The sequence below is a fragment of the Brassica napus genome, chromosome C7, assembly GCF_020379485.1.
Source record: "Brassica napus cultivar Da-Ae chromosome C7, Da-Ae, whole genome shotgun sequence".
Taxonomy (NCBI): Eukaryota; Viridiplantae; Streptophyta; class Magnoliopsida; order Brassicales; family Brassicaceae; genus Brassica; species Brassica napus.
In genome coordinates, this window is record NC_063450.1 from 3,771,799 (window position 1) to 3,795,777 (window position 23,979).

Below are 23,979 nucleotides of genomic sequence, written 5' to 3' on the forward strand. Positions count from 1 at the left end.
GAATATCAACAATATCATAAGAGCTATTTTTATGACGTATTCATAAGATGAAGAACACAACATTATTTGTTTATTAAAATATAAAAGTATATTGTTTAAAATATTATTTTTAATTTGATCTAAAGTCCATACGACAATATTCCCGCATGTTTATGAGTTACATCAAAAGCCTACACGATCTCTAAGTTAATGAAACGCATGTGTTTTGGATGCGGACACGTGTCGCCTCCACAAAGCCTGACTTAGTGACATGGAATCCCATGCGGAATTTTGATTTTGTTGTATATTTAGGTTGGTATTTTTTTTTTTAACTTCAAACGGGGGTTGGTTTGATCATTTGTGAAACATTATTTCTAGTTGATATTTAATTAGTTATGTCGGATATTAGAATATTGAACGTCAGAAGGACAGAACTGTCATTGATTCCGTGATACATCTTGTAATATATTGACTTTAATTCATGCTTTATTTTAGTTTGGACAACAGAGTCATAATAGTTTATTTAGCAGCATTCTTGTTTGTTATTATAATTCATATAAATGGAGGTGTTCTTTATTTATATGAATTAGGAAATTAAATAAACTTGGATTGTGTTTTTATATAAACTAGGGACTTTTTCCGGGCTACACTCGGGTATTCGTATAAGTTTTTTGCTATCATCCTAAGATAATTAATTCATAGGCAGATCACATTTGATATGTATCTTTCGTAATAAGAGAAGACAGAGACAATTACCAATCTTCCTGAAATGATTATTGGAGTAGATGTCTCTAAATCTTTTAAGAGCTTCATTTGCAGCAGCTGCTATCACTTGCTTGAGTGGAGAATCTCTTCAGCTCTTGATAGAAAGAACAACAACGGCAATTAGGTTTGAAACGGAAAGTAAATATTAGGTAGCAGCTAGACATGAGTGAACAACTGGAATCTCAAAACTTTAGCAAGGGGAAGAGAAGATAATACCTACATGTGGAGAATCAGCAGTGATCCTGAAGCTGCTCAAAACGTTCTGAAATGGTAACAGATTGACTGGGATTCCATAAGAGAGAAATGCAATCAGAAACTTTTAAGATTCAATTCTGGAACATACAAACAATTTGGAATCAAAGAAACATTGGAGGACCCTCATCTATGAGTTCACTACTCTAAAATATTTGTGCAAGGAACAAAAAAGGAAGATGGTATACCATAGTTGGAGGCAAAGAGTCATATCCTCAAGGTACATTGTCTTGGACTGAAAATCAATCTCAATAGTTGTCTGCAAAACGAAGACCGGTCAACAAATTTTAAAGAGGTCTACTAACCAAATCTATTGGCCAAATTCTGACTAGCATTATCTATTCCAAATTTTCCTTAATAACTTATTATCACATATATGTTTGTTTCTTCTTCTTCTTACATGGGCTACCTAAGCAGAATCATCAGACTCAAGATGGAGAAGTAACTGCAACAACACAAATGAGCATCTTGTAAGCATCCATACTTGTTTGCTTCTTTGGTAAAACAAAAAAAAAATCTACTGACGAAGAATTCAAACCTGTTTCTTAGTGAATAAAGGAAGAAATCCAAATATAGTAGATGCCGAGTTGAGAGCCTGTAGAAATCTTACAAGCAGTTACATCCTGCATAAGGAGTACATAAATTTCCTGCATCACAAAATTTAGAGTAGACATGAGATATAATACTAAAAACAACATCCAGTATTGAGAAAGAAGAAAAGAGCTACAAAATGATAAATACATATGTTTTTCTTAACACATTAAATACATACATTTACAATATCAAATCATCACCTTTGACAGTGAGTAAACTTCAGTAACACTTTCTATAATCCTTTTGAGAATTAGAATGACTCCATGAATCTTGTTGGTGCCTATAAAAGGTATTTGACTGCAAAATCTTTCATATAATAGTTTCGTTAATTAGACTTTGTCCTGCTCCTACTTAACTGCATGATAGACATGTTTAAAAATGTCCAAAAATTGTGAGCTTAGACACTGCAACTTCCTCGCCAAGTATCACCTGAGCACATCACATATAAATCAAGTAAGTTCATAAGCTGCTTCAGTCACGTCATGATTATCCTCTACATCTCGGCTCTCGAAAGTATTGTGTGTGTGCATATATACCTTCTTCTTCAATTGATAAACGAAAGCTGCCATCATCACCACCTCCAACCATCTCACTCTTCCATCAGATCTCATCTGCTGTCGACAAAAACGTGTCGTCTGAGATCCTTCGCCACTACCATGTGATTTATTTACTAATATGGTTCATGATATGATATTTACCTTAATAATATGTGAGGACGATAACCATGTTCTTCTCCAGTATCTTATTCTTCTTGCTTATGTGTGCCTTCCCAATCTAATTCTCCTTTGTTAGTGTCGCTTGTCTTTGTTGTCGTATATGAAACTTCTTTTTGAAATCTTTGAGATGTAGTTGTTCATAGAATAGATGAGCTGATTTGAGGGAAAAGGAAATTCTTGAAATAATTTGAAGGAGCTCAAAGAACAGAAAAACTGAATTAAGGGACAAATAAATGGTTGAAAGAATTTGAAGAGATTAATTGAAGATGTTTGATAACTTTGTGAAACTGAGATCAAGAGAATCGAGAACGTCAAAGGTCCTAAAGTAGTGTTCTCACCAAAAATTATTTTGTGTTTTTTGACAAATATAAACTAAATAATATGGGAGCTTTTCTTATTTTGATTTGTTAGGACATAAATTGATTGGTCAAGAGGGGTTGTGGTTATGTAGATTTGCAGGGATAAACGGAGAAGACGAACTGTGTTAACCAAATCGATCGAGCGACCCCTCCGTTCTATGAAAGGTGTAAGAAACGAATATTTAGGAGTTCAAAACTGGACATTTTCTGAAATATATCATGAGCCCATATGAAAAACCCAGAATTTATTAATCTGGATTTAAACTAGCCCAGAATTTATAATTTCGATTTAAGCTGAGCTGGCATTGCATGTTTGAGTCTTTCTATTGGCTGATTTTTCGTGTCTACATGGACAGGCTAATTGGTGATCTTATTCTCCTTTTAGTATAGTGTATGGTGGTGGTGGTGTAACATTAATTAGGCGGAAACTCTAAAAAATAAAAAAAGAGAGCTTTGAACTCAGTCATTGCATCATTTCTTCTTCTCAGTTACACACTTACACCACCACCACTACCAGCCCTGCAAAGAAACACAATACCAGCCCTGCAAAGAAACACACCCTTGGTTTTAAATGTCGTGTGGCGAGGATTGGCGAAAGGAGGCTCGACACTCGCCACTCGCCATGGCGTTTCATGGCGATCGCATCGCGTATCAGCCGCTCAAAAGGTACCTTCTATTCCTAATACCATAAATTATATGAAACTTTGAAAAAAAACATAGTAAACATAATTTAAAAAGAATGTTAAGCTACGTATATAATACAAACTAGGTACATAAACGTATAAGGTTCTTAACACAAGCTAAGAAAATAACCTCTAACAAACAAAATGAATGATGCGTGATATATAAGAGGTTTGCGTGAATAGAGAAGGTATGTGATAAAGAAGATATGACACTATGAGCCTTATATGTGATCAACATGATGTGGTAAACACTAAAACTTTAACTAACAAAACAAACCGATAAAGTAAAGAAGAGCTTATGCCGTCAGTAGCTTAGAGAAAGCAAGAGAACTTGTGAAAAAGTAAGGGGGAAGTAATTCTATTATATAGTACATTCACTTAGGGTTTTTACTTTTTAGATGGATTAGGGCATTCGGTTAGAGTATATTTAGCGTATATTTAGAGTATATTTAGAGGATATTTAGAGTATAATACACTTATATGCTATTTTACTTATTTTAAAACCAAAATTTTGTTAACGGTTTGATTATCAACAACGTAGCGACGCAATGATCGACTCAGTGTATACAGGTGTAGCGAGGTAAGGCGGTCGACTCTCGTACCTCGCTTAGCATTGGGGTCCTGAGTCGTTTTGGAGGTCGCCTCAGGTCGCTACTCGCCATGGCGAGCGAAGCGGTCGCCTTTTAAAACCAAGAACACACCATCATTTATTCTTCTCAGTTACACCACCACCACCTCCTGAAGTAGTGAGTTACGTGCGGCGGTGCGGGATGTCCAGAAGAACGAAAGTCTTCTCTCTTTCGATTGTCTTTGGCTTCAATATGTATTCTCCCACCTCTGTTTCCTGTCCAAGTTGCATTTCACTCAGCAGCAGCGCATAGTTCAGCTTCTCTACACACCTTTATTTAACTTGTCATCTTTCTTTTCGTCATAAATATCATCTATGCATGCATTTTGAACACTTGTGTGTTTACTTGACAAATTAACCATAAAACCAACCAATATGGGTAGAAAAAATAAGTATGTTAAGAGTGTTGCTTGTCAGGGTTAAAGGAAAGAGATTGAAACAGAGATTTGATCCAAAGAAAAAGATAAAAACAGAGTTAATCTTTTATTCTTCTAATGATGGTCATGTCTATCATCTACCCGTACAAGAAGAAAACGTTACAGTCACAGACAACTAATTCCTTAAGTTAGAAAACCAACTTAGTAGCTTAAGATTGAGATCTCCAACTTAGGCAGATAAACAAATGTTTTGGATGTAACTGATAACGTTTCATGTGCCAAAAGTAGCAAAATCAAACATAGAATCATCATTTGACAACCTCCACCTCAACTTCTTCATATTTTAATCAGAAACTCCAATTTTCAAACCATGTTCGCCTCTAAGATGCTAAGTCCTCTCTATTTGAACTACAGGGCGGTGTGGCTTTGGGGCTAAAACTACAAAAAAGAACTGTGTTTAAGATGTTTCATCAAAGAACAGAGTTGGAGGTAAAGATGAGAATGGTTACTGTATGGATTGCCTCTCATAGAAACATTTGAAAAGAGATACAGCTTCGTCTGCCATTATTCCTCTGCACTTGTACCCTTTTCCTCTTTGAGCTTCTTCACTATAAAAAAAAGACAGAGATCACAGACTAAAATTAATAAGGCCGATTTTTTCTAATAAGTTTGTAGTGTGATCTTTAGGGTCTACAAAGGATATCTTATGTCTGAGAACACTCTAAGTGAAGCGACAATATAGAACCACAACCCCAAATTTATCATTACCGCATGCATAATATACTTCCTTTATACCTTCGATTAAAGAAAAGATCATATCAGGAACAAACAAACAAACAGCCAAAAAATTTCAAGTTCATGTTAATGAATCATACCGAGGAAGGATAAGGTCGATGCACACATTATGCAAGGTTCACATGTTACGTAAAGAACGCATTTCGAGAAATTCTCAGCGACTTGTAAAGGTCAAAGTCTATCTTTTTGCCATTGTCCAATAAGTTCATCGATTGCTTCCATCTCTGCATGTCTTGTGGCCTCTCTGAACAAAATTATAAAAAACGACTTAGTAAGTAGCATAGACGAAGCAACCAACGTGACAATCAATAAACACTCTATGTCATCTCATTGTTTTATGTTTCAGAGTTACTCATAGAGAGAAATAGGTGAAAGTTTATAAAGATTACATTGCTTGTCTCATTAGTTCGGTTACGCCCTGAAGCAACGATGTTACCCTCCTCAAGAATGACACATCTGATCCAGACAAACAGAAAGATAATAATTTAATTGAAAGAAAAACTGGGATAAAGAAAAGTAAAAAAAAAAAGATACCCCACAGGAACTTCAAGAGCCTCTAGAGCAAGTTTAGCCTGCAATCCAAGGGAATCAAACACCGTTACTCTAGCAAAGCAACAAACTTTTGCAGTATTGTAAAGCCATAACTGGTGTTACCTGACTTCAAATCGGAGAAAAAAATTCTTGCCGGACTTCAAATCGGAGAAGAGAGGATGAGTTCAAGAAGAGAAACACTCACATATTTATACCGAAAACACACCGTCTTGCAGATCTAAACGACTTGCAGATCTAAACGACACATTGAAGCCCTCATAACACGACGCCATAACTCTTGACCGTTTCAAATATTTTGAAGAAGCACAAACGTCACGAAGTCGCAGTCGCCGTCGCACGCAGAGGAGAGACGAACTCCATTTCGTTGATTCTTCCCTTTAGGGTTTGAGGCGGGCCGGTTACACTGTCCAAATTTGAAGTCCAAACACGTTAAAGTTTTAAGCCCATCCCGCAACAGAAGAATAAATGATAACGTGAGTTTCGATTACCTGGACACACGTGTTACGTTCAGAGCCAAATTTACGACGTGGATGATGATGTGGCGCATCTTGGAAAAAAAAAACTCTATTTTATATATAAAGATATGCCACTATTATTTAATTTTAATAAATAAATTACATTAAATGTCAATTGCTTTCAAACTACAACTTTACTAATAATAATCTTTCATAGAAATAAAACCAACTATACTGCTTATTTAAGTGCCGCAATAAATAAGTCAAGAAATCTATATATAGCCTTAATGAAAATACAAGTCCAACTTTTTTTTTGACAACAATAACTAAACTAAGACAAAAACAATAAATATTTTATAATATATTTATAAGTAATTTTTAACATTTTTATTTTAGTGTATTTAAAAACTATATAATTTTCTTATTTTGTGATTATATTAAATATAAAAAATTATAAAATATTACTTAATTTTTTTTAATTATTCCAACTATTTCATATTGTTTCAACACAAAATTATTTATTGTGCTGTTTGGAACACATTAGTAGTATAATGTTGTTTTTCATAATCCATCCTTACTTAAATTCTATTGTTTCTTTTAATTACTAATAACATTTAATATAATATAATGCATGACCTAACTTAAGGTTAGGTCTAAATGATTGGTGCACAAGAACATAATATAATTATTTTGAAAATTATGTTTTAGAAAATATTGTTTTCTAAAGTTCGGATTCTAAGTAGGGATCTGATAGAAATTTATGGTAATTAATATTTGATGGATGATTTTGGATTCCATTTTAATTAGAGAAATACCATATGATAGGCCTAAAAAGGTTTTTATCATAAATACAGTAACACAGTGATCAAATGACCAAAATATGGATATTATCAAAACAGAAAACGTTTTCTTTGAGGTCCCTTTAATTTCTTTACTATATTGTAGATATGACATTTTAATAAATGAATTCCATTAAATGTGTATTGGTTTCAAACTAAAAATTTCCTAATCATAATCTTTCATAGGAATAAAACAACCTATTCTTCTTACTTAAGTACAGCAATAAATAAGTCAAGGAATCTATATGTACCCTTAATGACAATACAGTTCCAACTACGGACATTCCTATTTATATAAAAACAATATTCAGGTTTTGTAGACTCCAGATACAACTTTAAAACCTTAAATTATAAGTGTGTTTAAATACTATTCCAAATATTTTAATAAATATTAACAATACAAATTGCATATTAAGCCAGTGTTAGATAAAATAAAAAATAATGAATTACATATATAAAATATTTACAAAGACCAATCAATACAATAAATCCACATATTTATGTGTTCGCAAATAGAAATTCATCTAAAACAATTAATTTATCACCTATGTTCCTATTTATAACTTTTCGATATTCTGGTTGTGAAACGCAATAAATAATCAATATTATTTGAAAAAAAAACAATTCATCTCACTCTTTAAAAGCATACATCAAATCACATTATAAAAGAAATTAATATGAGACTTCAATATAAATAAATTCTCAATAATAGACGTCAAAAATCAGATAATAAATTTAAAATGTTACTGTTATCTGATATTTCATTAAAAAATTCTTTTATCGGAAATTATCTTGCGCTCTCAAAGCGGGATCAAAATCTTGTTGACTATTAATATCGTAGAAATTTGGAAGTTAATAATACTAATGAACTTTTCCAACTTATTTTGTCATTTTTACATCTTCAAATGATCATGTTTTATTGTTATCATAATATGACAACTTATTTAATTATTACTATAAACGGCATCATAATTTATTATAAATGTATCTGATTTTTATTGTCAATAAAATAAACATTAATATCATGCTGGACATCGGATATAGCATCCGCATTTGTTTCCTGGGATGCAACCGGTGTTTATTTCCGTTTTCCCTAATGGTTCTGTCCTCTTCTTGCAAGCAGATATGCAACCTTGCTTGTCTTTACAACTTCCATTTTGGTTGTTATCTAGAAGTACGGGACACCATATGTTTTTTTTTTTACTTCCTTGCCCCATCGCTCCGGCCACTGTTATACATAAAACATAAATCTCAATGTATGTAATGAAAATTGTTTTCCGTAAATTTCAAATACTGATACATTATTTTAGATAATATTTATTTAGTTTTTGAAATCATTGAGTATTTGAGGTATACAAAACATTGTTACTAACCTGATATAAAGATATCTATATGTATCATGCAAGTTTCCTTGTAAAATGATACATCGACTTTATTTCTCAAACGAAAACTATAGCTTTACATATTTATTTACTCAGGAAACATGAATTTGATATAATAAAGAAAAGGTGTTTGCTGAATCAATTTGGATATAAATCTTTCTTCATAATATTTTAAAACTATAAATCTAGCCAAAATAACACAAAACACTTTTTGGGTATCAGTTTTCTAAGTTTATCACAAAACTAATGTATCTGAATCTTATAGGTATATATACTATGCAATAATGTTATAACAAATATGTCTGTAACAACTTAGGTTATAAGAAAATAAATTAATGTGTTGCAGAAAAAAAAGAAAAATAAAGACATTCCAAATTATTTCATGTAGGAATAAATGTAATCTATATTAAAAAAGTAGAGACACAAACACAAACCTAGTACAAGAATTATGAGGCGAGTTAAAACATTAAATGAAAATATGACTGATTTTTTCATCCTTGGTAATATAAATGAATTGACTATGATTTTTATTTTTTTTTTGTAAATTTGTTGTGTTTAAAGAACAAAAAAGTGTATGTATATATAAGAAGTTGAATGTATCCTATATTAAGATATATCTAATTTAAGCTACTTACCTCCTTTAGTTTTGATAAAAGGAGGTGGTTTTGCATAATTCTAGAATATGTTTTACTTATTTGATATACTAATTCATTAGACTCGTTCATATTTCACCAAAAATAGATATTTAATTCACAGTCTATACTTTTTGGGTAAAAAACAAGAAATAAACATTTTATGTATATGAGGAAATGTTATTGATTATGAAAAAATTAAAATCCTTTTTATTTTTAAATAGAGATCATCTAAGTGAATTCTTTTTATGGATCGTTCATCTATGAAAATTTTGGAGAATTTGATTAATTTTATTGGATATTTATTTTATCTATTTATTTTAATCAAATATAAAAGTAACAACTAGTACAAGTATAACTTTTATATCATTTATATATTTTAATTTCTAAATAGATTATAATTCTCCCTTTAAAGCGCAAAACATATTACTTAACAAAATCTCCTTTACAAAATAAATATATTTTTAATATCTTTATAAGTAATTTTTAACATTGTTTTAGTGAATTTCAAAACTAAATAATTTTATTTATTATATTTAATATGAAAATTACAAAATACTACTTAATTTGGTTTTAATTATTTCAACTGTTTCATATTGTTTCAACACAAAATTATTTTGTGTTGTTTGGAACATATTTAGTAGTATAATATTGTTTTTCATAATCCATCCTTACTGAAATTCTCTTTTTTTTTTTTGACAACGAACGGCTATTCTATTATTCAAATTTGAGGTGGTCTAGGTAACAAGACCGGAATAGAAAAACTAAAATTATATTATTTCTTTTAATTATTAATAACATTTAATATATTATTATCTATGACTTAAGGCTAGGTCTAAATGAGTGTTTCTGTTTTCATAAGAGACATTCGATACAGTTCCAAAAGAATCTATATGTAGCCTTAATGACAATACAGTTCCAAGTTCCAACTACGGACATTCTTATTTATATTAAAACAATATTCATTTTTTTGTAGACTCGAAATACAACTTTAAAACCTTAAATTATAAGTTTGTTTATTTTAGTAAATATTAACAATACAAATTGCATATTAAGTCAGTGTTAGATCAAATAAAAAATAATGAATTACAAATATAAAATATTTACAAATACCAATCAATATAATAAATCCACATATTTATGTGTTCGCAAATAGAAATTCATCTAGAACAATTAATTTATCACCTATGTTCCTATTTATAACTTTTCGATATTCTGTTTGTGAAACGCAATAAATAATCAATATTATTTGGAAAAAAAAAACAATTCATCTCACTCTTTAAAAGCGTACATCAAATCACATTATAAAAGAAATTAATATGAGACATCAATATAAATAAATATTCAATAATAGATGTCAACGATCAAATAATAAATTTAAAATGTTACGGTTATTTGATATTTCATTTAAAAATTTCTTTTATCGGAAATTATCTTGCGCTCTCAAAGCGGGATCAAAATCTTGTTGACTATTAATATCGTAGAAATTTGGAAGTTAATAATACTAATGAACTTTTCCAACTTATTTTTTCATTTTTACATCTGCAAATGATCATGTTTTATTGTTATCATAATATGACAACTTATTTAATTATTACTATAAACGGCATCATAATTTATTATAAATGTATCTGATTTTTATTGTCAATAAAATAAACATTAATATCATGCTGGACATCGGATATAGCATCCGCATTTGTTTCCTGGGATGCAACCGGTGTTTATTTCCGTTTTCCCTAATGGTTCTGTCCTCTTCTTGCAAGCAGATATGCAACCTTGCTTGTCTTTACAACTTCCATTTTGGTTGTTATCTAGAAGTACGGGAGACCATATGTTTTTTTTTTACTTCCTTGCCCCATCGCTCCGTCCACTGTTATACATAAAACATAAATCTCAATATATGTAATGAAAATTGTTTTCCGTAAATTTCAAATACTGATACATTATTTTAGATAATATTTATTTAGTTTTTGAAATCATTGAGTATTTGAGGTATACAAAACATTGTTACTAACCTGATATAAAGATATCTATATGTATCATGCAAGTTTCCTTGTAAAATGATACATCGACTTTATTTCTCAAACAAAAACTATAGCTTTACATATTTATTTACTCAGGAAACATGAATTTGATATAATGAAGAAAAGGTGTTTGTTGAATCAATTTGGATATAAATCTTTCTTCATAATATTTTAAAACTATAAATCTAGCCAAAATAACACAAAACACTTTTTGGGTATTAGTTTTCTAAGAGCATCTCCATTAGTGAAACTGGGGAGAGGGGTCTTGAGGAAATTAATTATTAATTTTTTTATTTTTTTGATTTTGTAAAAAAAAAAAAAAAATTATCGAACCAATTGCGGGCCGCCACGTGGCGTGGGGCCCGCGAAACAGTGACGAACCGGTTCACAATGAAGAACTTTTGAGAGGCAGGGTCATGAAATATGTGGGGTCCACAAATATTATATTATTTTTTTTTTTTTGGAAAACGTGAGAGCTTGGAGGAGTGAACCCCTAATGGGGATGCTCTAAGTTTATCACAAAACTAATGTATCTGAATCTTATAGGTATATATACTATGCAATAATGTTATAACAAATATGTCTGTAACAACTTAGGTTATAAAAAAATAAATTAATGTGTTTCAGAAAAAAACAAAAATAAAGACATTCCAAATTATTTCATGTAGGAATAAATGTAATCTATATTAATAAAGTAGAGACACAAACACAAACCTAGTACAAGAATTATGAGGAGAGTTAAAACATTAAATGAAAATATGACTGATTTTTTCATCCTTGGTAATATAAATGAATTGACTATGATTTTTATTTTTTTTTGTAAATTTGTTGTGTTTAAAGAACAAAAAAGTGTATGTATATAGAAGTTGAATGTATCCTATATTAAGATATATCTAATTTAAGCTACTTACCTCCTTTAGTTTTGATAAAAGGAGGTGGTTTTGCATAATTCTAGAATCTGTTTTACTTATTTGATATACTAATGCATTAGACTCGTTCATATTTCACCAAAAATAGATATTTAATTCACAGCCTATACTTTTTGGGTAAAAAATAAGAAATAAACATTTGATGTATATGAGGAAATCTTATTGATTATAAAACAATTAAAATCTTTTTTATTTTAAAATAGAGATCATCTAAGTGAATTCTTTTTATGGATCGTTCATCTATGAAAATTTTGGAGAATTTGATTAATTTTATTGGATATATATTTTATCGATTTATTTTAATCAAAAATAAAAGTAACAACTAGTACAAGTATAACTTTTATATCATTTATATATTTTAATTTCTAAATAGATTATGATTCTCCCTTTAAAGCGCAAAACATATTACTTGACAAAATCTCCTTTACAAAATAAATATATTTTTAATATCTTTATAAGTAATTTTTAACATTTTTTTAGTGAATTTGAAAACTAAATAAATTTTTTATTATATTTAATATGAAAATTTCAAAATACTACTTAATTTGGTTTTAATTATTTCAACTGTTTCATATTGTTTCAACACAAAATTATTTTGTGTTGTTTGGAACATATTTAGTAGTATAATGTTATTTTTCATAATCTATCCTTACTGAAATTCTATTTATTTTTTTGACAACGAACGGCTCTTCCATTAATCAAACTTGAGGTAGTCTATGTAACCATACCGGAATTGAAAAACTAAAATTATATTGTTTCTTTTAATTATTAATAACATTTAATATAATATAATCTATGACTTAAGGCTAGGTCTAAATGAGTGTTTCTGTTTTAATAAGAGACATTCGATACAGTTACAAAAGAATCTATATGTAGCCTTAATGACAATACAGTTCCAAGTTCCAACTATGGACATTCCTATTTATATTAACAATATTCATGTTTTGTAGACTCGAAATACAACTTTAAAACCTTAAATTATAAGTCTGTTTATTTTAATAAATATTAACAATACAAATTGCATATTAAGCCAGTGTTAGATCAAATAAAAAATAATGAATTCCAAATATAAAATATTTACAAAGACCAATCAATATAATAAATCCACATACCAATCAATATAATAAATCCACATATTTATGTGTTTGCAAATAGAAATTCATCTAGAACAATTAATTTATCACCTATGTTCCTATTTATAACTTTTCGATATTCTGTTTGTGAAACGCAATAAATAATCAATATTATTTGGAAAAAACAATTCATCTCACTCTTTAAAAGCATTCATCAAATCAAATTATAAAATAAATTAATATGAGACATCAATATAAATAAATTTTCAATAATAGACGTCAAAGATCAAATAATAAATTTAAAATGTTACGGTTATCTGATATTTCATTAAAAAAAATCGTTTATCGGAAATTATCTTGCGCTCTCAAAGCGGGATCAAAATATTGTTGACTATTAATATCGTAGAAATTTAGAAGTTAATAATACTAATGAACTTTTCCAACTTATTTTGTCATTTTTTACATCTCCAAATGATAATGTTTTATTGTTATCATAATCTGACAGAAATAATGAGATTGTGGCATTTTTGAATGATAACAAATCGATTCATTGATTTAGAGATGTCTTGTTTTGTTACATAACATTTTCTCAGAAAGGTAAGATACTGAATTTTTGTGTAGAAGTTTAATATAAAAGTATATGATCGTTAAGGAGATAGTACCTGGTGAGAGGTGGCCATGAAGTTTGGGCTTCAGAGAGAATGAAGTGAATCTAATAGCGATAGGAGCATCACACAATCTGAAGTTCGTGTTGCTTCTTGCAACATCAATAACACTGAGCTCAGTCAAATGATTGAGGACTGGATGAGCATTGCCTGACAAGTGGAAGAATGAATCAGTTATCAAAAACATGAAAAGGTCCAAATCTTAAACTAATAATTGTAAGCAACAGCCGCCATACCTTCACATCTATAAGGAGCATGTCAACTCCCTTCATCTCCCCGCCTTTCTTGACATTCCAGCCTTCCCAAAATTGCAGTAGTCTGTGTGAACCATCTGCTTGCAACGGCCAGCCTTAACCTCCGATAAATGAACTTGTGAAGACGCCATGTTCGAATGGATTCTCTGTGTATGAGCATGATTGCTGTAGTCGGGAAATGAATACGATTTTGGTTCGTCTCTGGCTTGGTTTGTATATATATGCATCCACGAGACTGAAATTAAAGAAGAATTGAAGACGATCTAGTGGGTGTAGCAGGATGACGTTATTGATTGATATTTCACATGAGCATTAGGGTGATTGAGAAGATGAAAGGGAATCAAAAATGTGCCCGTCTCCACTGGTAGAGCATTAACATTAGCATTATGGATAATCAACAATTGTTAGAAAAACATTTACTAAATGCTAATGCTCTCCAAATGCTCTCTGGCCAATGTTCTCATGTGAAGTTTTTAGAAGAGCATCAACATTTCTTTTTGTCAACAATTTTGCAAACTCATATCGGCTCTGTGAACCACACCGGAAGATCTTGATCCTTGTGAACGACGAAAGATGTTTGCTTCCTGGCACTACGTGCTAGGCTATACGCCTTTTTATTTTGCGTCCTTGGTATATAATCTCTGATCGAAGGAAACTTTCTTTCAGGCTCTTAATATCTTCCAAATAACTTGCAAAAGCCTGTCATTCTTCTGGTTTCAAAACCATCTTCACCAATTGAGAACAGTCTGTTGCAAACGTAACCTGAAATTGTCGTAAGTTTCTCATACATTCCACAGCCCATAATAACGCTTCCATCTCTGCATGAAGAGGAGAGAGAGTAGCCTGTACATGCATTGCCCCTATCAAACCCTCAAATCCTTATAAAGTACTGAACCAGCCATGACCGGAGAAAATATCATCCTATTTCCAGGACCCATATGTGAAACACCATTTTCCGGGAATTAACGGAAGAGTCGTAACCTCTAACTGTGGTACCGTCTTCTGTTCGTTCAAAATATGTGCCTCAGTCCAGAGTGTAGATTCCATTTCTGCCAGTTTAAAGGTGTCCCTAGGATCCATATCCAAGTTACTAAAAACTTTATTATTTCGTCATTTCTAAATGTACCATAGTATCCGTGCAAACTGATGATCCTCCGTTTGTGGAAAAACTCTCCAGAAGAGATGATCCATGTTTGTGAAAAGAGGGCTTGTCGGGAAAATAGCTGGATTTGTTGGAATCTTTGAGAGAGCCCAAACCTGAAGTGCTGGAGGACATTCAAAAAACACATGGTTAATCGATTCATCATCAACTCCGCATCTTGCACATCATATATCTCCTTGTATCCCTCGCGCTTGCAAATTCTTCTTGACTGCTACAAACCCTGTCACCAATTACCATTGAAAATATTTAATCTTCGGTGGACCCCGTGTTTTCGAACAAAATGTATTCAGAACATCAACTGTGGGTCCAAACAATAATGGTGGTCTTCCCCTATCTGGGTAAATCATTTCAACCTTATATCCTGATTTAATTGTATATTTTCCATTGTTTGAGAAATGCCATCCATCCCTATCTACTATTTGGGCTCTGTGCAGTGGTATATTTTCTATGATTTTCACATCTTGTGGGTCTACCAAAACCCGGAGAGCCTGCGAATTCCAACTTCGCGAAGTATAATCAATGAGAGAATCCAGTGTAAGGTCTGGCTAAAGATTGTGTTGGTTTTTATTAGTTGGTTTTGGGCGAGTGGTTGAGAACCAATGATCATTCCATACAGATATAGAGGATCCTGTTCCCACCCTTTTGATTAGTCATTTGCTTACCAGAGATTTAGCAGATATGATACTCCGCCAGCCATATGACGGAGAGTATGAACGAATCGGTTCCAGGGTTTCCATATTAAGTGTTTAGAAATTTAAAATAAATCTATATTATATAAAAGTTTATGCGATGTTATAAAAAAGTTGAGGCTATAAGTAGTGAAACACATGATTTAAAACAACTAATTATATCATGACAAATTATTATTTTAACTTTTATTTTAAAAAATGTCAATCTTTTAAAAACAATTTTAATTTAAAATTAAAATAGAAACCAATATCAAACAAAGTAAGTTAACAAAAGTAAATATTATAAATAAATTCACTTAATATATATAATACTTTTCGAAATTTAACATTAAAAAATACAATATAAGATTTATTTTTTAAAATAGAAGGATTTGAAAAAATTATAAATAAATAAATTCAATTCATGATTTTCAAAGTTTAGGCTATATTCTATTGAAAATATTCACAAATAACATATACTATACATAATTTGAGGCTATAAATCATTTAGAATATTCACATATTATGTCACAACACCAAAATATGCTAAATAATCATTTTATTTGCTATATAAAAGTTGAGGTTATAAGTCATTGAGTACATATATGATTATAAACAACCAATCAAAACATGAAAAAATCATAATTATAGTTTACTATTTTTAAAATGTTAAAATTTCTTAAACTGATTATTTCAATACAAAATAGAATTCAACATAAAATAAGTAAACCTAATAAATAAATCATTAAAATGGAATTGACTCATATATATATTAAATATTTGGAAATTTAACAAACAAATTAACTAAAATAAAGTAAAATATAAATAATATACAATTTTAACTCGCAAGAACACAAAATAAAATATATTCTTCAAAGTAAAATTTCAAAAGTATATTTTCAAAATAATTAGAAAATCAATATCAATGTATTTTCTTTAATAATATCAAAATCAAAGAATCCAATAATCCTCATGAATAAGGAACACATCAAGAAATATAAGGTTTGAACTGAATGAAGAATAACAGTGAACCAAAACGAAAAACATCCACGATGGAAAGTAAATCATATAAGCCAAAAAAAAAATTCGATAGACAAAAAATGTGTCTCACAAAAAATACCGGATATACTAGATTGTTAATTTCTTTTTGACAAATATTATTTTAGCCAGTTATAGCCAAAATCTTCATAGAAACTAACCAAATAAGCTATATTGAAATAAATCTAACATGGTGTGATTTACATGATTTTTAAAAATTATTGTTATTAAAGCAAACTACACGATGAATTTTTATAATAATTAGTCTGATTCACCTCATATAACATATAAAATTTAAGATGCTCTCTGTTCAATTATGTTGAATAAAATATTTAGAGAACAATGTTTATAAGATAGATGAAAAATAAAAAGCCTAAGAAAGCATGTCAAACAATTTAGTTATGATTTTAAATAAAATTTATAACGAAGACCAACAATAAATTAGCATGAAGATAACATAAAAATAATAGAAGGAACAATAAATATAAACAATCAAGCTTAACTACAATATAAATAATTAATTAGATTAAGTGGTAGATAAATCTAATACTTGAGATTCTCAATATTATTAATTCAATAAATAAAATGTTACATAACATTAGTTAAATTTATTATATTTACTTTTATTTTTTATATTATCTTACAAATGCTATTTAATATTAATTAAAGTTCAACAAATATATTTATAACAATCAATACTATTAAAACAGAAGAACATTTTTTGAGTGCCTTTCTATTTAAAAAGTATTTACAATATACTGCCAGTGGCTTATTTTAAACCCATTTTTTTAATTAAGTTCAGTATTTTTCGTAATTCCTTTTAATCCAACAAACTATTTATTATTTAATTATCTTTCTCTTTCCACGATTTGGGCATGGAGGCGATAGAAACAGCGATTCCCCCACCTCTCCGCACAAAGCTTTGAGTTTCACGGGGGTTCATGGCACCAGATCTTTTGGTTCTCTCAAAGGTAACGGTTCTTCATGGACTTCGCTTAAATCGAGTTAGAATGGGGACAAAATGTATTGGGATCGGACATGACTAGATTTGATTTTGATTTGAAATCTGGTGATTTAAGTAAGGTGAGATGCGATTCAGAGTACTGGTTATAATTACGGCTATTGAATGGTAAAGGAGATTGAGTTAGCTGATGCAATTGACGATGATATAATAACATAATCCATTTAAAGACCGTCCAGTCTCCACGGTTCTATATCTTTGTACTTTCTTCCTTTTGACGTGTATTTCTGTCTGTGGATATGTGAATATTGATGTTTTGTTATTTAGTAGTTATGAGCTTATGATTTTTGCTTAGTACAAGAATGTCTTCAGGGATGATTGCCGAGATAAATCAAGTTTTGCAGAAAAATGGGTGATGAGGTAACATGACATCTTTTGTTTATTTATAATCTCTTCTTACATTTGTATATTTGCAAATGTGATAGTGTCTTCATATATGGCAAAATAAGGGAGTTTGTAATCTATGTAGCTGATCCATGAATTACATTTCCATCTTTTAACTAAGAAAAAACTATTCCATCCAAGGTTCCAATATGACCTTTTGTTGTGCCTCTTTCAGGTAAGAGATGCCATAACGTCATATCTTTTCGACTTTATGCCGTTAACAGAAAACGCCTGAAATCAACTTGGTGTACTTATAGTTATATTTTCAGGCAACTCATATTATTTGTTTTGCCACTGATGCAGTAAGTTTGGTCAAGCTCTGGACTAGATCACACCTCTTGGAAGAGAAACATGTTGCTGTGTTTTCCTGGCCGGCCAAAGACGAGTGAATCTGAACCGATCTAATAAGTACGCGAAGGGATTCCTATCCCTCGGCTTAAATCTTATTTAATATATCTACGGTTATCATTCAATTCCAGAAAATTTAGCCTCTTTGAAATTCTATGTGCGTTGTAGGTGAGCTTCACCGCATTTGCATTCTTATTCTCAGAGCTCACTCACTACAATCAATTCCACATGAAAACATTGCTGAACTTGAAATAAGGTGAGCTGATTGGTTTGAGAGAGCAATACCATTGATTTGATTTTCATACGCTAAATCATTCACATTCTAACAATGTGTTTTGTTCTAGATAGGGATAGCTCTCAGTCTCAGATACTCAGACTTGATGACGCTGGGTATGCAATTGGGCTTGATTTCTGGATCTTTTTTTGCAACCGACAGTAAGTGCATTTTGTTTTAGGCAAAAAAATCTAACACTTAAATGCATTACGTAAAGACTAAAAAGACAATGTCTCTCTTTGTATTATGGATATTGGTCTCTCATCGTATAAGGAAATCCGAAAAGAGCCAAGGTTTCTAAGAATTTCGTCATACAATCTCAAGACAAGACATGACTTGAGTCCGGTACTTAATTACATATCAAAGGACTTAAGGACATCAAGTTTGTTTTGAGTTTCACCATAACCTACAAAAGTTCATTACACACGGTCTCAAGCATCAAAGTTAGTTTTCTGTAAAAAATGATGATTAATCTCATCACGTTAATAAAGTTTCACTTTTGTTGTTATGCATTACAAATGTGTATATTTTTGATGATCATATATTAACTTAATAAGTAAAATAAAAATTTCAAAAAAAACAGAATTACGTTTCTGGTTTGCAAATCTACAACAACAGAATCTCATATTTGAACTAGCTCTTAATTTTAGTATTGATTTGTTGGTTATATTACTGTTTGCAGGAAGATAAAAAAATTAAAAAAAAGCAACAAAATTACCTTTCTGTTCTGCAAATCCATAACAAAAAAACTAACCCTTAATATTCGTATTGATTTGTTGGTTATATAACTATTTGCATAAGTTTTTATTCTATGTTATTATGATCATATTCGAATATATTATGTGGAAACTATTGTTAACAATTAATATAATAGAAACACATATATATTAAAGTATCCATATCAAACTATAAAGTATCTTAAAATATTATGTGGAAATTATTGTTAGCAATCTTATATATTAAAAAAGAAGTCACAACCTTGATTCATATGTGATTTTTTTAAAAAATAGACATAATGGATCTATTAATAGAAAGTCATGTTACATTTAATCTATAATTTTATAGGTCTAAATAACTCACTTTCTAGATTATAGGAACTAAATTATATGTCTATAACACAATATTGCTACATTATAGGAACCAAATAACTATCAATCATTTCCAAGCAAAAAAACTTGATCTGGAAACTCTGTTATCAATTTTTACTTCAATATCATATACCATCGTGTTTGAAAGAGACTGCAAGGAGCATAAATATTTCTCGAGACTTCTACACCTAATCAGCTACATTTTTAAAACTAAACTGATATCAAATTGATTTGTGTTTTGTATATAGTTCATTTACAAAATATAATTAAATGTTTAGTTAAATTCTTTATAAAATTTATAAGTTTAGTTTTTGTTAGCTTTCTTATTTTGTGAAATGTTTGATTATCTTTGGAGATGATAATATTTTCATATTTTCCAAATTATATTTCTATTTATTTATTCAATAATGAAATACTAATCCAACAAACAAAAAAATATATAAGAAGAAACAAACATATGTGAAAGTTTGAAACAATCTATTTGATGGAAAACAAGTATACTCTAATATTATTATGTTTGAACAACCTTAGAATACTCGATAATATAAATCTATGAAGCTAAAAGTTTAATTTCTTAATAACTTGTGAAAGTTTGAAACAACCAATACAATAAAAAATATGGTAAAATTATTATGTTTTAAAAAGTGATAGACACACTTCATATATATTATAATATATACCAATTAAGAATTGAAAACAAAATGTTTATAAAAATATAAATGAAAACAAACATCTGCGCGGGTCTATACTATTATTTGCGAAGTAATTTTTTGCATTCGGACACTCACGTTAAAAGTTAGACTGATTAAAATATATAAATTAATCAAAAATAAAAACGAATTTCAAATTTATTTTATCAGATAAGTGTTTAAAATTATTAATAGTAAAAGTATCCAAAATCTTAAAATATATTTCAAAATAAAAAAACAATACCTATATATATATTGTGTTGTTATCCAAAAAATATCTTGTAGTAAAAAGTTAAAAAAACAACTAAATGTTAATCAAGTAACATTCTTAATTTTATATAATTTAAAAAAGAATATTGAGTGATTTTTAAGATTTATTTATTAATAATGAATATAGTGTATAAAGAATTGTGAAGTGATTTTTACATTCGAGCTCTCACGTTAAAATTTAGTTTCGTTAATATCGTTTATGTCCTTAATGAATAACATATATAAATTAAACAAAAATAAAAACGAATTTCAAATTTATTTGAATAGATAAGTGTTTAAAATTATTAATAATAAAAGTCTCCAAAATTTTAAAATATTTTTTAAAATAAAAAAGATAATTCCTATATATATTATATTGTTATCCGAAAAAAATCTTGTAATAAAATTTTTAAAATTAAAAAAAAAATTTTAATCAAGTAAAATTCTTAATTTTATATAATAGAAAAAAATAATATTGAGTGGTTTCCAAGATTTATTTATGAATAATGAATATAGTGTATAAAAAAATTTCAAAAAATTTATAATACGTAAAAAAAAATAAATGAAAACATAAATAATAATTTATTATTATTGTTTTTATTTTTGTAATATATGTATTAATAAGTAATTATAAAATGTTTATGTTTGCATGTGCGGACGAAACACCTAGTTAATATATATTTTATGTAAAGTTTATACTTATGCGATTGCCTCAATCAAAAAACACTAAATCTTGCAAAACAAAACTTAAAACACAAATTGTTTATCAACTATTTCAGTATATTATCAATACTATTAAAATAATAACAACTATTATCTACTTACAAATAGTCTAGGTTGAGCTTTTACATTTAACTAGCTTTTCTATTATTTCTAATTATACCTAACTTAATTATTATCAAATATATATCATAGCCTAAAATTAAAGAACTAAATAACTAATCAACTTTTCTGATATAATATATTAAATTTATATTAACACTAAATTTAAGTGACTAATCAATTATATTTTATGTATTAATATAAAAATTATATATGTATATACATACAATTGGACTTTGATTCAAATGTAAGAAACAAATTCTCTAAAACCCTCACCAAATACATAATAATATAATTCATATGTGTAGAGTATTAAAATTGGATATTATATATATATATATATATATATATTTGATAAAATAAATATTATTTTATAGTTAATTTAAAATATGAGTCTGAAGAGTCTAATTTAAGATACTTTATAGTTATTTTAAAATTAGATATTATATATATATATATATATGTATATTTGATAAAATAAATATTATGTTTGCAGAGTCTATATGAGTATGTTTAAGTTGTTGACAAAAAGAAGATAAAATAAATATTATTAGTTAGCTAATTTTAATATTTCCCGATATGACAAAACATGTTATTATTGATATTTTTATGAGTATAGTTTTATGGTTTATTCCAACAAACATGTAAAATATTTGTCAAATATAAACTATTTGAACAAAACATAAAAAACACTTCAAGTTAGATTTAGGTGTTCAGGTACCTGTTGGGATACGGATTGGGTGTTTTGAATTTTGGTTCTAAATTATATCATATCCTATGTCTCATTCTGGTAAATTTTAAGAACGGATCGGGTTCAGATATAACACATCAGTTTTGATTCTAATTTGTTTATATCCTAAAACCCATATTGGTTCGATTCGAATATTTCCAAATTTAAATCTAACATTTAAAATCAAAACATAAGATATAATTATTATTTATATAATTAAATATTTAAAGTACGCATTTAAAATGTAATACTTACTTTTATATATGATTTCAAACTAAATACATAATTCAATATTTTAAATACATATTTTTGTTCCAAATATTTATATTGTGATTAATTTAGACATTCTGATCGGTTTTCGGATAATTTTCGGGTTTTTCATTTTTGGATTATCCGTTCGAGTTTGGATAGTAGCATTTCGGGTTTGGACATGTTTTCTACCACCTTACAAAATCCAGTCTGGTATTTTTTTTTTCGGACTAGGGTAACAGTTATTTTTGTTTAGGTTTGGTTTGAATTTTGGGTTACAGATTTTATGCTTATGCCTACTTTAAATAATGAGTAAATGCTATTATATAAAATTTTCACCAAAACATTATCTCACGTTTTCACCCGTCCGGGTTCGGATAATAAAACTCCGGGTTCTGTGGTGTACCATTCTACAAAACCCATTATGGTATTTCTTATTCAGACTGGTTACAAATCAGGTTTTTTTTGTTTGAGTTTGGTTCGAATTTTGGTTGCGAATTTTACGCACATGCCTACTTTAAATAAAGAGAAAATACGATTATATAAAAAATTTACCAAAAATTATCCTGCGCTTTCAAAGCACGAGTCAAAATCTACTCACACATTAATTGTAAAGTTTTTCTCACTACAAAGCAAAATTAGATATTGTAGAGATAAGATAATTCAATCATTTATGTTATTCAAATAAAATTAATGTAAAATGTATAATAAAGTATTATAATGTATTAACAGTTTACATGCATCAAGAAATAATATTTTAAAATACAATTTAATATTTTCAAAAATTATGAATATGTTTATGAACATAATTATTACATTTATAAATATAAATAACTAAATTGCTATACTAAGAGGGTATAGCTATAAATAAACATAAATAATAAAATCAACAAATCATATTTCAGATAAGAAAATTATATAAATCAATTAAATAATTAATTTTAAATTTATTATAAAACTAAACTAAATTGTCGGACTTGCGCATAGCGAGAATATAAAATCTAGTAATATTGTAAGAGTTGGTGGTTTTTACATATTTTCGTGAGAGATAATATGCACATTAACTATTCAGGTCGTTATAGGATAAGTAGATATATTAGTTTGCTCAGATATTTTTTTTTAAATCATACATAATAAATAATGGGAAAATTTTATGTTTACCAATTTCATGGTACCACTTTTCATCTTTACCCCACTAAAGAGACATTTTCAAAAATACCTTATTTATTAAGTGACAAAAGATTCTTATACCTTTGTTATATATATATATATAATAAATCATTATTTAAATAAAAAAAATAAAA

General features: G+C 28.8%; 3 long non-coding RNA genes across 30 annotated transcripts; 1 reads left to right on the plus strand and 2 right to left on the minus strand.

Annotated features, from left to right (window-relative positions):
• Positions 1–565: 565 nt before the first annotated feature.
• On the minus strand, positions 566–8,954 carry LOC106436559. Of its 26 annotated transcripts, XR_007325970.1 has the most exons (16): positions 8,811–8,950; positions 5,803–8,222; positions 5,683–5,720; positions 5,538–5,604; positions 5,229–5,392; positions 5,122–5,148; positions 4,863–4,961; positions 3,951–4,192; positions 2,289–3,344; positions 2,127–2,201; positions 1,791–2,019; positions 1,535–1,643; positions 1,397–1,441; positions 1,185–1,255; positions 961–1,026; positions 566–838 (listed from the first exon to the last, which is right to left on the minus strand). It is a non-coding gene; the product is annotated as an uncharacterized LOC106436559 (long non-coding RNA). The 26 variants fall into 26 exon arrangements; XR_007325966.1 differs by having other exon boundaries at positions 2,289–4,785; positions 8,811–8,953; XR_007325965.1 differs by having other exon boundaries at positions 2,289–4,791; positions 5,048–5,148; positions 8,811–8,953.
• A 1,637-nt stretch (positions 8,955–10,591) lies between these two features.
• Positions 10,592–13,162, minus strand: LOC106436562. Its single transcript, XR_007326476.1, has 2 exons — positions 11,747–13,162; positions 10,592–10,878 (listed from the first exon to the last, which is right to left on the minus strand). It is a non-coding gene; the product is annotated as an uncharacterized LOC106436562 (long non-coding RNA).
• A 4,044-nt stretch (positions 13,163–17,206) lies between these two features.
• LOC111211505 lies at positions 17,207–19,152 on the plus strand. 3 transcript variants are annotated; one of them, XR_002662504.2, is made up of 4 exons: positions 17,207–18,634; positions 18,743–18,830; positions 18,919–19,009; positions 19,122–19,152. It is a non-coding gene; the product is annotated as an uncharacterized LOC111211505 (long non-coding RNA). The 3 variants fall into 3 exon arrangements; XR_002662503.2 differs by having other exon boundaries at positions 17,213–18,202; positions 18,530–18,634; positions 18,919–19,152; XR_002662502.2 differs by having other exon boundaries at positions 17,220–18,634; positions 18,919–19,152.
• Positions 19,153–23,979: the final 4,827 nt, after the last annotated feature.